The sequence below is a fragment of the Mirounga leonina genome, unplaced genomic scaffold (assembly GCF_011800145.1).
Source record: "Mirounga leonina isolate KUSES-001 unplaced genomic scaffold, KU_Mleo_1.0 Mir_150, whole genome shotgun sequence".
Taxonomy (NCBI): Eukaryota; Metazoa; Chordata; class Mammalia; order Carnivora; family Phocidae; genus Mirounga; species Mirounga leonina.
The window spans coordinates 20,266,031-20,282,072 of NW_023270374.1; the positions used below are offsets into that span (position 1 = coordinate 20,266,031).

Genomic DNA, 16,042 nt, shown 5'->3' on the forward strand with positions numbered 1-16,042 from the left:
CCTACAGCTCTGCTATCAAGGGAATGAAGTATTAGAAAGCCCAGTGGGTCAAATTTTTATCCTCAAGTGTAACTGCAATAATTAAGCAGATATTTTGATTTCTCTTCGTTTGAATCCTGCAGCCATCTCCCAATCGGTATCAAACTCAGGGATATATGGTGGAAAGGTTATGATTTCCTATTACCTTAAATCCCTAACCCATTAAGAAATGGGTGCAGGGTCAAGCATTTGGGGCTTCAGTGATTGAGGCTCAGGCTCATCATAAGACAAGGTCTCATAATCCTTAAACTCTAGCAGACATAGTAAAAAATATGGGATAGATATATCCCATAACTATGACATTCATTACTGACTCTGCTCTCCTCTCCCACTCTGGGGGACTCGGCCTGACAGAATCAACACAAGTATTAGGTAAACCTGAGTCTGAAAAAGACAAGAGCAGGGGGAGAATTGAGGAAGAAGGCACTCATGTCCACCAAACACTGCTCACCCTATATATGGAGTAGAAGGACAGGGATCCAGTTAAGAAACAGGTCAAAATGCGAAGACTTACCGAAGACCGTCTGACAAAAGGCAGAGGGAGACGAATCCTGGAGTCACGTGAATGCTGCAGCATGGTGGAGAGCCAAGTGGCAGGAGAGAGATTTGTAGCTGCCACCCACATGGCACACATTCAAGGCTCTGGGGAAAATCAGACAACAGCGTTGGTCCCTACAAGGTCCCTGGTAGCTCAGGACTCAAAGTACCTCCTGCAGCTCCAGGTATGGAATCTCAGAGAGAGCTACTCCAGCTGAGGCACACATGGGGACAAGGGGGCATCCATCCCTTGAGATGGATTTCATGGGCTTGAGACATTTAATATGGCTGCTCACGAGAGGTGGTGGAGGCTCTGTCTCTAAACAGAGTCCTTACTGAGTTCATCTTTAAATGTCAGGATTAGAAAATTGAGAGGGGATGTAGAAACAAAGACATCCTCTACCTACAAAATGTTAAAAAGAGGAATATCTCAAATGACACCAGGTGACAGGCTATGTCCATTCCATATATTTAAAACTTTTGCTGAAAAATCAAAGCAACTGAAAAGCCTCCCCAAGACGTAGAAGAGAGTCCGTACAATGGACTTTTCCCCACCGATCTGAGGTTGGGGGACCCAGAAGCAGAGCCTGAGGCAAGGATTTTTGTGAGGGTAGTTTGTTTGGAAGATGGTCCCAGGAAACACCAGTGGGAGATGAAAAAGTGGAGTGGGGAAGGGAAGAAAGTCAACAGAGGGGCACTGCTATGGGCACCTGAGACTCAGTCCCACTCTGAGGGACTGGTCGTGTCCACTTGGGCAGTGAGGAAGCTGCAGTACTTACCCACCAACCCCTCCTGCACATCATCTCATTAAGGGCACTACTTCTGGGGGTTCAGCTCACTAGCACTTCTGGACAGCCTCACACATGGTCCAAGCACACTCCCACAACCAGAGACAGCCCTTGGCCGTGGAGTTGCAGGGCCTTGCAAGAGGAAGCCAGCCACATGACAGGCACCGTGAGTGTGAGGAGGATGCAGAAGGGGCACCAATTACATCTGGAAAACAGTGTGCTCCAGTCAGCCTCTAGAAGTTAGACAATTTCTCCCAGCAGAGTGTCATTCTCACGACACCAGACGACGTGTAGCTGGAGGCTGGCATCACGATGAAGAGTTTTTTCCCTCTACCCTCCCTCAGACACTGCTGAATCGATGCTCTTTCAGCAGGTGGTCATGTGTATTTGGATTCATGGAAATAATGGGCTCTGCTTGTGATAACTGCATTTGGGGCTTTTCCCCTTCGTGTTTCTGAATCTTATGCCTGTGAGTCCACGCTGTGATGGTCCCGTGTGTCCTCTTCAGTCTCTTTGCCATAAAATGTGAACGCTAGACTTTAGGTTGCATGAATCAAGCTTGGGTGTCCTGAAGGAATCTCAGTGAAAGACACCCAAACGATGGCAGGAGCGGGACTTAGACTCCATCCAGGCGCGTGACTGAGACCTTCCAGTTAAGGCCACGGAGTTGACATTGACAAGGGTGATTTGGGATATAAATTTTTGTGAAGTTCTTAACAAGTTTTATTTCCAGTATCTTAGGTTTCTATTTACAAGCAGGTGTTGGAGTACTGGAAGTTTGAATTGAATGCTATTATTCAAGTTTAGGAGAGTTCTCTATCACGGCCATTATAATAACAGAGCTTTTAAAATCTATCATTTGAGCTCATTTCCTGACCTCGGCTGAGCCCTTGGTACAATAGGCATCACCTGAGCTGGGAACACAGAGGGAGCGGACTGTCAGCAGAGGATGTAGGTCTCAGAGTTGATTTGGTTAATGTACAGTGCTGACGCATTTCAGAGCCTTTAGGGAAAGAGCTAAATTGCCCACCCTTGTGTTTTAGAAGATTTAAGGATTCTTTTGATGTCAGGACACAACACAATGACACTCAGAGGGATGAAAGGCAGAACTCTTTGTCGCTGACAGCTCTGAATGAAAGAAGGCTGCCAAGGAGAGCCACACACACAGAAGCTTCCCCCAAGCTGAGGTAACAACCCACTTGAGCGGAGGGGGCAGCTTGTGTCCCGCAAGCAGTGGGGGGTTAGCTCCGTTACTGGGGCTCTGGTGGATTGGCGAATGTGAATAATGTCCTACAGGCACCGTTGTCGCTCCTGGTCTGGGACCTGGCCCCAGGGCACTTGGGGCTGGTACATCTGGCCTAGAGCATGAAAGCCTGCTCAAGGAAGAGGTTGGGAGTGTGGGCTTAACCCGCTGCTCAAAACAGGGGAACAGACCAGTCTCCAGCCAGGGCTTCAAGACTGGGTCAGAACAGCATACACAAACAAACAAACAATCTCTATTACTCTTGGTCTCAGGATGATGAAAAAAATAGTGGTTGGTGCTGGGGAGTGGCCACAGGACTGTGGCATCAGTGCGCCCGGATAGACTGCCCATCTCCTCCAGAGGAGAGACCACACCCCTGGGGAGACCGTAAGTTTAGACCCAGGGTCAGTGGACAAAACTTGGGTATGTCAGAGAGCACCATTCTCCCCCTGCTTTTCTGCCTTTACACCAGGACCGGTCCTCAAGCCTGTGAAGAGACCAGCACATTCTTGGGAAGGGTGAGGGCTAGGGTTACAGATAGGATGGAGCCCTCATGATGGGAATAGTGCCCTTAGAGGAAAAGAAAGGAAAGAGCTTTCTCCCTCTGTCTCTGTCTCTCTATCTCTCTGTATCTCTGTCTCTGTCTCGTCTTTCTCTCTCTTTCTTTCTCTCTCTCTCTCATGTAACAAAAAGCCAGCTATCAGCAAGCCAGGAAGTGGGCTCTCACCTGACACTGGATCTGTTAGCTCCTTGATCATGGACTTCTCAGCTTCCAGAACTGGAGACGTAAATGTTCGTTGGTTAAGCCGCTCAGTCTCTGGCATTTTCATTATAGCAGGGCTGAAGTGCCAATGGGTGGCACCATGAAATTCCCTTTGAATGCTCACTCCATCTCGACCACATCGGTTTCTTTGAAGCTTGGTTCATTCTCCAGCCCTGCTCATGCCCCCGCCCTCACCGCAGCACTAGAAGCTCCGTCCTCAGTGCTCTGACTGCTAACCGCACTGTGCATGTCTGTCCATCTCGATACCTCATCGATCTTCAGGGAGAGAATGTTGTCTGTATTCTCCTTGGATCTCCAGGGCCTGGCATTGTGAGTGACTCCTATTAGGTGGTCAGTAAATGAGGGAGCGGATACTCTGCCAGCGAGAGGAAGCCAAGGGTGAACTTGACTCGCAGGTGTTGGAAGAGATGCATTTACTTGGCGTGCCCAATGTAATTATAGGTCTCAGGTGATTTAAAGGCTGTTTCTGCAGGAGCCAATAAATCTTTTAGGGCTTGTTGTCCAGCATAATTGCCCAGCTTGTCTTTGGCTTTTTAAATGCAGCAGGTTATACATCTGAGACTCTGGGAGTCCAACCAGTGAACCTGCACAGCAGGGAACAGTCGGGCATGAGGATAGAGGGGACAAGAGCCACTGTGGCGCCTTGGCAAAGGCTCTCACGGGAGAGAGGGTCCACGTGGCTGAGGAAAACTCAGGGACCAGAGAGTGGGGAGTGTGGCAAATTGCATTACTTGCCCCAATTCTTACCCTTCCCTGTGTCCACATCATTTGCCATGTGACTTCGTGTATTTTCCCCCTCTAGATTTTGTATTTGGCCAGGGGACCTTCCTTGGCCAGTAGAAAGATGAATGAGTAGAGTCTAGTCCTCCAGCGGCCTTACCTATTTCTTTTTGTTCTCTGGTACCTTTGCCATCACCGGGAGAATGAGATTCCCAGGCTGGACCCCTGCTCCCAGGAAGAAGATGAGGAGATGCATGAGTACTTCCTGTGGAATGTCACTGAGGTTTTGTGATTTGGTGGCTCTGGCTTAGGCCATTACCCAGAGCCGCCAGAAGCACAATGGGGACAGAGGGCAAAGGCAGAAGGATGTCAAAGAGGGTTGACAAGTGCTGTCATTGAGAAGCCACGTGCATGCTCAGACCAGGTGCACTGGGGGTGGAGAAGCCAGGGGAGAGGGCATGCACCAGTGGAGCACCCTCCAGGGCAGGAGACAGGAGCAGAAGTCTGAGGAATTTTCCCTTGAGCAGCTCGTGCTGTCTGTCTGGAGCTTGTTCTGATCAGTGCCTGAAAGTAGAAGGCTGGGCATCATCCATCCACACTCCCATCAGGTACAACATTCAGGCTCTGGTAGCTGCTTGCTAGGGGGTGGGAGAGCTGGGTCCTAGCTGCAGATTTGCGGCAAGGCCTCTGGGTGCTCCAAGGCAGTCACTGCTCCTGTCTAAACTTCCGTGTCCCCAACAACAAGCAGGGCATTGAGGTTTATTCATGTTGTCCTCACTGAGGGCCGAGGGTGACAGAGCAGTCACTGAGGCAGAGGAAAAAGGACAGGTAAGGCACACACTGGTTCTTATAGTCTGTGCCTGGAAGGGACAAGCTTCCACTGACTTTTCATGGGCCAAGGCATGTCCATGACCAATTTAATTTCAACGGGCAGGGAAATGCAATTTTACCCTGTATCTGGAAGGAAAAAGACACGGAACATTTGCAAACAGCCCTGATGATTACTATGCTTCCCATATAGCTGGATACTTTTAATGTTTTAAAATATTAAACGTATCCTTCTTCTAGCCACAATCATCATTATTGTCCCTTCGTCTACTTCTCCTATAATATAGTTTCTCAATTATGTGTTTATAATCCAGATATCGACTAGGGTCACCTGTCTTTGAGATTTAAATTAAACTGGCTGGGGGCGCCTGGGGGGCTCAGTCGGGTAAGCCTCCAACTCTTGATTTCGGCTCAGGTCATGATCTCAGGGTTGTGGGGTCGAGCACGGCATCTGGCTCCGTGCTCAGCAGGGAGACTGCTTGTCCCTCTCCCTCTCCCTGCTTGCTCACTCTCTCTGTCTTTCTCTCTTTCTCATTCTCAAATAAATAAATAAATAAAATCTTTTTAAAAAATGTAACTGGCTGAATCCCCATCTCTCTTCCTTTGGGAAGTCCAATGTTGTGTTCCAAGCATCTGGTGAATTCCTGGCGTCATCACCAGGGCCACCTCCAGCAAGTCTTGTCCCCACTTGTCTGTCACCTGCAGTAGCTTTTTTCTCCTCCCTGGTCCATTCTGACATGAAAAAAAAATTAAAAAGCCCCCTTTTCCTTGATTTCTCTTGAATTTATTCACACAAAGCGTCTTTGTGCAGAGCAGACTTTGCTGAAGGTTTGCACAGGGAGAAAGATTACATCGCAGACATATACAACCTACAACTGAATATCAGGCATTCCTGTTCTCCTGAGTCTTTGGGTCACCTGGCCACTGGGAAGTTCTCTCTGTCCTTTGCTCTGCAGGTGAAACTTTGCCATTGGGTATACCTGCCTCTCTTGCTAGCTTCTACCACTCTTTATTATGGACAGTAATATAGTTCGCTATTTGGCCTCTACTTGGCCCCAGGGATATGTTACATACAGACACTCAGTGTCTGCTAAACAAAGTACATCTACTGTGGGTCCTGGGCAGCTCAGAAGCCTGGCAGAGGCTCTGAAATTCCAGTCCCCACCCGCACCCCTGGTCCCCTCCATAAGTAGAAGGGAGCAGTATAGAGATTTATGTGCCCATAGACACAGGCTTTGCTGCTTCCCCTCGCTCCATCCCTTAAAAGGCAGAAGTTGCTAAAGTCAGTTTTGGTTTTAAATAACTCTCTCTCTCTGTTAAATCTAGTCTCGCTTGTCTTTGTGAAGCAGTCGTATGTGAATGCCAGGTCGTGCACCCCGCCACCCGCCCACGGGGATGGTACTAGGCTTCTCTTCATTTTACAGATGAGAAAACTGAGACTCAGGAGGACAAGCCGTTGCCCAGGTCTCCCACTGGAATGCAAACCCGGACTGTAGAACAAATCTCCCTTTCTGCTCAGTCAAACTGCCATCTCTCTGACCTCACACCCTTTACAAGAAAGGTCTCTGCTTAAAAGAATTCAAGAGAAGCCATAAAAATTACCTGAAGGAGTGTTTCCTGCCATCGTTTGACTTTTATCTTCATCTTGAAATACACTTTTAAGCCAACAAGGGGGATGGACGCCCCCAAGTCTGCACCGGGGTTGGGGGGAGCAGAGAAATGGAAAAGGGCTTGTATCTGAGCCTGCGGAGGGTACCGCTGTGCCCGGAGAAGCAGGGCTTCTGGACGCCCATGGGCCCGTGGAGGCCCCCCGGGGCCCCCTGGGACCCCTGGGGAGTGTCAGGGGAGAGGTGAGTGGGGGCTGAGGGCGGGGTGTGCAGTGAATTATTCATAGTCGCTTCAAGGAGAGCTTATCAAGTTTCAGCCATCCTTACCGGGCAGTTCATAAACATTCCCTTACATTTCCCTCTCGTTCCCCAAGAGACTTCTGCCACATCCTACTGCAAAGTGTGATGGCTTCTCAGTTCAGGCGTGCGAGGGGCAATTCGATGGCCTGACTGTGTAGTAGGGATGATCCCTTCCACTGGACTTTACACCTTGAGAAATGCTCAAATATCCCCATTTCACAGATGGGGAAATGGAATCCCCAGGAAGTAAAGAACTCACCTAGGATCTTGCAACTCCTTGGTAACAATGGTGAGACTGGGCCCCACATCACCTGCCCTCCAGTCCTGAAACACTCTGGGACCCCAAGCCTGCCAGGATGTGGCAGCCAACAGCAACTCCAGGAGACATCACTGTCAGAACCAGGCACCTGGTGGCCCGATGCCTTCGACAGGGTCTCATTAACGTGGGTAGGATTGTGTTTCCCTCTAGGGGTATCTGGGACTGGCAACAATTTTACCACAAAATGATGTTACTCTCTACTTCTTTGGGAGGGCATAACCCTTCATACGGTGAACCTGTGGTGTGGTTGTTTCCGAAGAATTGCTTTGCAGATAATTTATATAGGGAAAATTCCTGGTCTGGGGCTGTATCCACGCTACAAGGACGCCCTAATAAATTACATTGGATCTGAAAATACCGTGTGTTTTCCTTACCACATTTACTTTCCAAGTTCTGCATTTTCTTTTTCTTTTTTTTAAGATTTTATTTATTTGACAGAGAGAGACACAGCGAGAGAGGGAACACAAGCAGGGAGAGTGGGAGAGGGAGAAGCAGGCTCCCCGCCGAGCAGGGAGCCCGATACGGGGCTTGATCCCAGGACCCCAGGACCATGACCCGAGCCGAAGGCAGACGCCCAACGACTGAGCCACCCAGGCGCCCCCCAAGTTCTGCATTTTTTAAGAACATAAAAGAATGTACTTCTGAAAAAGCTGGATACTAAAGAAAGGGAAAATGCTCCAAGATGATAACACTCCTGCAGTTTCAAAGGGGCTGGTGCTAGTGGTGACCACTGAGAAGTGGCTTTAAACACTCTTGTTTTCAAAGTATCTCCTTCCCGGTCAGCTCTCGTCCAGCCTCCCTGCTGTGCGGGAAGCAGAAAGTTCAAGATTTCCAACTGTGCTGTGAATGGGAAAGCAAATCCACGGTGGTGGGTGGTGCAGCAACTCACTGCGGGGGTTCTGCTTCCCAGGCTTTTCGAGGTCACCACAAGAGAGCTCTAGCCAACCCTCCTCCCTCTGTTTTCCTTGCCACAGGCATTACCAGGCTGCAGTATAATGGGAAAGGCTCTGAAGATCTGGGTTCAAATCTTGCCTCTCTCACCAACTGCTGAGGTATCTGGGGCACTTTGCTCACCTTTGAGGCTCAACTTCCTCATCTATACAATGAAGACAATGGAACCAAGGCCAGGAATAGAGGAGAAAAATATGGGTCCATCTTCATAATGAGAACATTTAATCATCTGTGAACTACTTCTGAAGGATTTGTCTCTAAAGGTGGAGTCAGGGCTGCCATTTTGCCTGCCCCAAGTCCACCCAAAGGAAGGGTGGGAGGCAGCCCTACTTCCTGCTGTGGAAATTGGGGAAATGTTTCTTTTTCCATGTCTCCTGACAGCTAAATATGGGTTCAAGGCCTAAACATGACCAATCAGGTCTTCAAGCCCAGGATTTTGAATCTGAAGAGAATGACACAAAAGGGTAGGGTCTGTTGGAGGTTTTTCCATGTGACTGGGTGGAAGAGAGAGGATGCCAGACATGGTAACATGTGGGCTGTGGTGGGGGTGCCCGCTGGGGCAGGGATCGAGTGTCTAGCAACTGGGGTCTCATGGGCAGACTCTTCCTGTTGGCTCTTTGTCTTCCCACATCTTCTGTGAGCTGCCCAAAGCCCTTCTGATAAACTCAATTCAGGCATAAATTAAGGGGAAGCAGTTTCTGTTGCTTCTAGCCAATAGTTCGGACTCACAGATTCTCTCAAATGCTACAGTCAGAGAATGGAACAAACCTGATCCTTAAAACGTGAATTGTTTCTCAGTTGTAGGAAATGGACAGTTTGGTTCTTCAGAGGCTGACTTTGCCATGATTCCTAGGTCTGTTTTTTCCAAGAGTCTCACTCAGAAGAGTTTTTCCTGGTTATTTGCCACCAAGTGGTTAGCATTCATTACTAATCAATTCCCATTCGTCGAGCCCTACTGTGTGCAAGAGATTCAGATCTGAATTAAGACTCAAGGAGTACCCAGGTAAAGTCATTCTTTCTTTCATTCACTGGAGCTTTCCGGTTACCTCCCAAGTTCAGCTCCTAATGGAAAGGCAGGATAACTGCTGACTTCTTCCCCGTTAATTACCAATTTTCAAAACAGCTATTTCAAATGGTGATGAATTCGGGATTTTTTTGTTTTTCCTGTTCTCTTTTTTTGAAGATAAACCAGCTTTCAGTGACACAATTGGGTCATTTGGGAAAGTTTGAATATGGTCTGGATATCGATGATACAAAAATGTACTAGAATAGAAAGTGCAGATGGTAACCTGAAAAAAGGACATTAACAAAACACCGTGATTTCATTTATTACATATATGTGTAACACATACACAAGGAAAGATCTGGAAGGGTATGCACCTGTGTGCTGCAATGGAACCGTTGGTGGTGAAGAATGTCTTAATTTTTAAATGCTTGCTTATCCGTACTTTCTGATTTTGTATAATTTACCTGTACTGCTTTGGTACTAACAAAAGGCTATTTTTAAAAAGAAAAGAAAAGTGAAATAAACCATCTAGCACAATACCCAGCAAAAGCTGGGTGCTCCAGAAATAGAAGCTATTAAGAAAGTTCTCTTCACTAAGACAACTACATATAAATATTTGGTAGTTACCAATTACTTAGAAAAAGATGATACACTATCTAGAGCAAATCTGGAGACAATAAATATTTGGATACAACCAGATAGCTTAACTGTCCCAACCACCACGTAGTCTAACTTTGTTTTGCTGCCTGTGATTTATAACCAGTTACTTTTTCTTCACAGTATTTTCTGGCTGTCTTTCAATAAATAGAAATATACAGCCTCATACTTAATAGATAAAAAGTTTTTCATTCCATGAATGTGCCATCATTTATGTCAAGGTTTCTCAGCCTCAAAACTATTGATACTTGGGGTGGAGAGTTGTCTGTAGTCCTGGCATTCTGGAATGTTCAGCAGCATCCCTGACCTCTATCCCTACAGTGCCAATAGCACTCCTTTCTCCCCCAGGGTATCAATCAAAAATGTCTCCAGACATTGCCAAACATCCCTTGGTGGGAAAAACCACATACACATCCATGCTTGACAAACACCACTTTAACCATTTCCCTACTGATGGATACATAGGTTGTTACACATTTTCCCTACCACAAATAACATAATGCTAAACCTACCTTGTATAGATACATCTTTGTCCATTTGTCTGATTATTTTCTTAGGCTATGTTTCTAGAAATCAGTCATCTGGATGAAATATACTGACACAATCAGCCCTCCCTGTGGGTTGAATAGATACTCCCACCTATAGGCCTATAGGCACCACGCCCATGCCACCTTTGAGTATTTTATTCTTGCCAGTATTTGCCAACCCAAACGTTTAATAATAGTCTATAGATATTATTTTCCATACAAAGCATAGCATTTTTGTGTTATTAGTTATCTATATGTCTTCTTTGCTCAATTGTTTATGGTTTTTACCCATTTTTCTCATAAAGCACTCATCTAGATATTTAAATATTAGTGATGCTAATTAACCCTTTGTTTATTACCCACACTGCCAGAGCATTTCTTTTTTTGAGAGAGAGCACCGTGCACACACGCACGAGTTGCGGGGGAGGGACAGAGGAAGAAGGAGAGGGAGAATCCCAAGCAGACTCTCCACTGAGCGGGGAGCCCAATGCAGGGCTCGTGAGATCATGACCTGAGCCGAAATCAAGAGGCAGACGCTTAATCGACTGAGCCACCCAGGTGCCCCTGCAGGAACATTCCTAGTTTACTAATTATATTTTAAGTCTATGATTTTTGTCACTCTACTGGAAATGTTATTTTTAATTCATCAAATCTTACCAGTTTTCCACTTTGGGTTTCTGGATGTGGTATCTGCTTAGAAGAGCTCTTTCCTACCCAAAGATTATTAAATAGTCAGCCATTTGTGTCTACACAATATTTTGTCTAATGATTTAAAATACCAACATTTATTATATACTAAATTCTGTGTCTGGATGTCCTAATCTATTTCATTGATCTATCTATTTTGTCCTACCACATTCTTATCATTAACCTGGCTTTAAAATATCTTTTAATATCTGACAGGGCAAGTCTTTTTATATCAATTTACTCTTAAAAATTGGATGTTCTCAGGGCGCCTGGGCGGCTCAGTCAGTTAAGCGTCTGACTCCTGATCTCAGCTCAGGTCTTCATCTCAGGGTCGTGAGGTCAAACCCTGTGCAAAAGCCTACTTAAAAAAAAAAAAAAAATGGATGTTCTCGTATAGTGGTTATCATGAACACTTTTTCAGAATAATATTTTACCGGTATTTTTCCCTTTAAAAAAATGGTACATGTTTTTTAAGGTTTCAATAATAGCGAAAATATTCAGGGGATAACAGCTTGAGAACTTGTGCTAGCCTCACCTTTCTTTGCAAAATCTTTAGAAATGAGAGAAAAGATATTTTTGAAAGAATAAATCCATGGAAATACCAGGGAACAAGAAGTGCCAGGTGGACCAGAAATTATGAGGCATACCTGAATGATATAAAAGACAGATGGAATTGGATTGAAAGAGGAAGCCACAGTCCAAAGTGTGTTCAGAGAAACTTGCTCCAAAAGGTAGGAGTACCCTAGAGATACGCCAAGCTAAGAGTCAATACATGAAATGAGCAGATCGAAGACACATCAAAAGGAAAATTCTATTGGGATCACCTCCATATTCTTCCTGTCCCTCTCCCTCTCCATGGTATTGTGGTACTGAGTACCCAGTGCTTTGATCTGCAAAGTTGGTGATTCCCAAAAGGAGCCGGGAGCCACCAAGCCCAGGGAATAGCTCATCACGACTAGTAGCATATCCATCCCTGCTCCCACTGGAAGCAAGCCACAGATGATAAATGTACCCTTTACAAAAACAATAAATTGGATAATAGAAAGGTCATAGCCAAAGAGCACATTAGTGAACTGGGAGAAAGAGCCAATGTACCTTCTAGTAAAGATGTCAGACTACAAGCAAGAATCACCTGTCCTACTTGAATACACAGACATGCTATGGACGAAGTGTGATGTTTAAACACATATCACTGATCTCAAAGGTTAAAATGGGAAAATGTCCAGGTATCAAAAATGAAGAGAGAACCTATGGTGACAGCAATGAGTGAAATTTGATCCACGCTCTCCATCGAATTGAGGAGAGGGAATAAGATGGGGATTTTGATCACATGGGTTTGGGATTTGAGCCTGAGGTCCTGTGCATCACACAGAGCCAGGAAAATGATGATCTGTTCCATGAATGAGGACAGAAAATCCTTGCCTGTTTATCATTCCCAAGCCATATAATGAAATAGAAATAGTTACTAGTGAGTGACCAGAACATGGATTTGTGCCAAGTTTGGGCATAAGCTTGATTCCCATGCTCCTGGCCATACAGGGAAGCATTTTTATGATGGCAAATACCAGACGATTCTAAGCATCTGTAACATTTCAGGGTTGGGATCTGTCAATTGACTTTTCTCATTCAGTTTGAGATATTCTCAGTTCCTAATATGATACACATTATTTTTTATTGATCCTGGACATTTTGGGTACTATTTTTTGAGACTAGATCTTATTTAAATCTCATGTTTTAGCAGGTCGCTGATGACGCAGCTCTGGTGGGTGAATGGGGTGCCATCTCCTTACTTCCAGTTGGGTTTAGAAATCCAGACTCTCCAGTCATCCTCCAGTGACACCCAGGTGGGAAGACATGCCTCATTAATACATGGTGAGGGTGGTAGTCTAGGCTGTCCAAATGGTCCCCGCAGACTTTGGTGGAGGGAGAGGGATCTTCATTACTGCTGAGCAGTGGTGAAAGTCTGGACTTCCTACTATATCTCCCTTGACACCTCACTAGTGGGGAGGGACATGGGTGCCTCAATATTGCCAGGTACAGAGGGTCCCCACATGATATTGATTGGCAATGTGAAGGGCAGGGGTTGCTAAACTAAAGTCTAGGTTCCCTATTTGACCTTCTCCAAAACTACATGGTAATCAAAACAGCTAGAGCATCTCATAACAACCTTCCAAGGGTACAAGTGTAGGGACTTTTCTGGCAATGGTGGAGATGGGGATATAGTTTTTTCTGTGGGGTTTGGCAGGAGTAAGGTTGTCATTGTCTAAAAGTTTTCTGTTGGGCGCCTGGGTGGCTCAGTCGTTAAGCGTCTGCCTTTGGCTCAGGTCATGATCCCGGGGTCCTGGGATCAAGCCCCGCATCGGGCTCCCTGCTCAGCGGGAAGCCTGCTTCTCCCTCTCCCACTCCCCCTGCTTGTATTCCCTCTCTTGCTATCTCTCCCTCTCACTATCAAAAAATAAATAAAATATTTTTAAAAAATAAAAAAATAAAAGTTTTCTGTCTTCCTAGACTGCCTCTTTGGCTAGAGAAAGCAAGCTTTTCTTGGGGCTTCATTGGTCCCCATTGGTGTTTCCAGGTACCAGCTTCTCCATTATCCAGTCTGGGATACACTTAGGCAAAATGAAAACATGGAGAACTCAACACCAGGTCATCCCCTGGGTCCTCCAGTCCCTACTTGGTCTGCCTTCTTAGTCTTATGTTTGTTTCATACATAATGTTCAGGGATTTTAGTTGTACTTAGGGGTAGAGAATGGGGAAAAATATATCTATTCCATCTTCCCAGAAGTACAAGTCTCTAGGTTAAATTTTAGCAAGCAAAATCTTGTTACATGCTATCTAAAAGATATACCCAAAACAAAAAGTCACTTAAAGGTTAAACATAAAGAGATTTAGAAATGTATAGTAGTTACTCAAAACAAAAAGTTACCTAAAGGTTAAACATAAAGAGATTTAGAAATGTATAGTAGTAGCCAAAATAATCAATATCAAATAAAATACAATTTATAGTGGAAATCATTAATAGATACAGATAATGTTACATAATGATAACAAGGGAAATTCCATCTAAAAAGTACAATAATAATGGGACACCTGGGTGACTCAGAAGGTTAAGCATCCAACTCTTTATTTCGGCTCAGGTTATGATCCCAGGGTCATGGCATCGAGCCCTGTGTCGGGCTCTGCACTCAGCTTGGGGTCTGCTTGTCCCTCTCCCACGAGCATGCTCCTCCCCTGCATGCACTCTTCCTCTCTCTCTCAAATAAAAATAAATAATAAATAAATAAATAAATAAAATCTTTAAAGAAGTATAATAACTGCAAATATTTAATGATATCGACTAGAAAAACAGAAAAGTTGACAGAATTTCACAACAAAAACTGAAAATCCACATTCAGAGATGCCACTAATAAACACTTTGTTCTCAAAAACTGATAGATGGAGCTTGACAAAAAAAATTTAGAATAATTAGTCGACACAATGAAAACACTTGATGGGTATTTAGAATGCTGCATCCAAATTTAGTGCTTTCCCTTCCTTTTAATCACACATGGAACATGTGCTTAGGAAGCAATCATTGCCCACGTGACCAGGAATCTCAGCCAGTTTTAAAGAGTGGGTAGTAGACATCAATTTATCTGATCAAAATACAATGAAAATAGCAATCAGCAACCAAAACACCCTTCAAAAAAAAGAAAAGAAATCCTTTATATTTAGACACTAGAAGGCACAGTTCTTTTTTTTTTTTTTTACATGTTTAAATCACCTTTATCTACTCTTCCCTCTCTCTTTTTTATTAACACATAATGTATTATTTGTTTCAGGGGTATAGGTCTGTGATTCATCAGTCTTACACAATTCACAGCGCTCACCACAACACATACCCTCCCCAATGTCCATCACCCAGCCACCCCATCCCTCCCACCCGCCTCCACTCCAGCAACCCTCAGTTTGTTTCCTGAGATTAAGGGTCTCTTATGGTTTGTCTCCCCTCTGTTTTCATCTTGTTTCATTTTTCCCTCCCTTCCCCTATGATCCTCTGTCTTGTTTCTCAAATTCCTCATATCAGTGAGATCATATGATAATTGTCTTTCTCTGATTGACTTATTTCACTTAGCATAATACCCTCTAGTTCCATCCACATCATTGTAAATGGCAAGATTTAAATTTTTTGATGGCTGGTTTGTATTCCATTGTATATCTATATACCACATATTCTTTATCCATTCATCTGGTGATGAGTATCTAGGCTCTTTCCATAGTTTGGCTATTGTGGACATTGTTGCTATAAATATTGGGATGCACATGCCCCTTCAGATCACTACTTTTGTATCTTTGGGGTAAATACCCAGTAGTGCAATTACTGGGTCAAAAGGTAGCTCTATTTTCAACTTTTTGAGGAACCTCCATACTGTTTTCCAGAGTGGCTGCACCAGCTTGCATTCCCACCAACAGTGTAGGAGGGTTCCCCTTTCTCCGCATCCTCGCCAACATCTGTCGTTTCCTGACTTGTTAATTTTAGCCATTCTGACTGGTGTGAGGTGGTATCTCACTGAGGTTTTGATTTGGATTTCCCTGATGCCGAGCGATGTTGAGCACTTTTTCATGTGTCTGTTGGCCATTTGGATGTCTTCTTTGGAAAAATGTCTGTTCATGTCTTCTGCCCATTTCTTGATTGGATTTTTTGTTCTTTGGGTGTTGAGTTTGATGAGTTCTTTATAGATTTTGGATACTAGCCCGTTATCTGACATGTCATTTGCAAATATCTTCTCCCATTCTGTCAGTTGTCTTTTGGTTTTGTTGACTGTTTCCTTTGCTGTGCAAAAGCTTTTTTTTTTTTAGTCATGAAATGTTTATTTGTATGAACAAAATAGAATTTATTTATTTATTTTTTATTCTTATGTTAATCCCCATACATTACATCATTAGTTTTAGATGAAGTGTTCCATGATTCATTGTTTGTGCACAACACCCAGTGCTCCATGCAGAATGTACCCTCCTCAATACCCACCACCAGGCTAACCCATCCTCCCACCCCCCTCCCCTCTAGAA

At 44.7% G+C, this 16,042-nt stretch overlaps 1 long non-coding RNA gene across 1 annotated transcript in view; it reads right to left on the reverse strand.

Annotated features, from left to right (window-relative positions):
- Positions 1 to 16,042, reverse strand: part of LOC118011276 — a 41,971-nt gene that overhangs the window by 10,716 nt on the left and 15,213 nt on the right. Inside the window, exons 2-3 of the long non-coding RNA XR_004679442.1 lie at positions 3,335 to 3,975; positions 554 to 681 (exon numbers count right to left, since the gene is read on the reverse strand). This is a non-coding gene — a long non-coding RNA (uncharacterized LOC118011276). The remainder of the gene's footprint in view (positions 1 to 553; positions 682 to 3,334; positions 3,976 to 16,042) is intronic.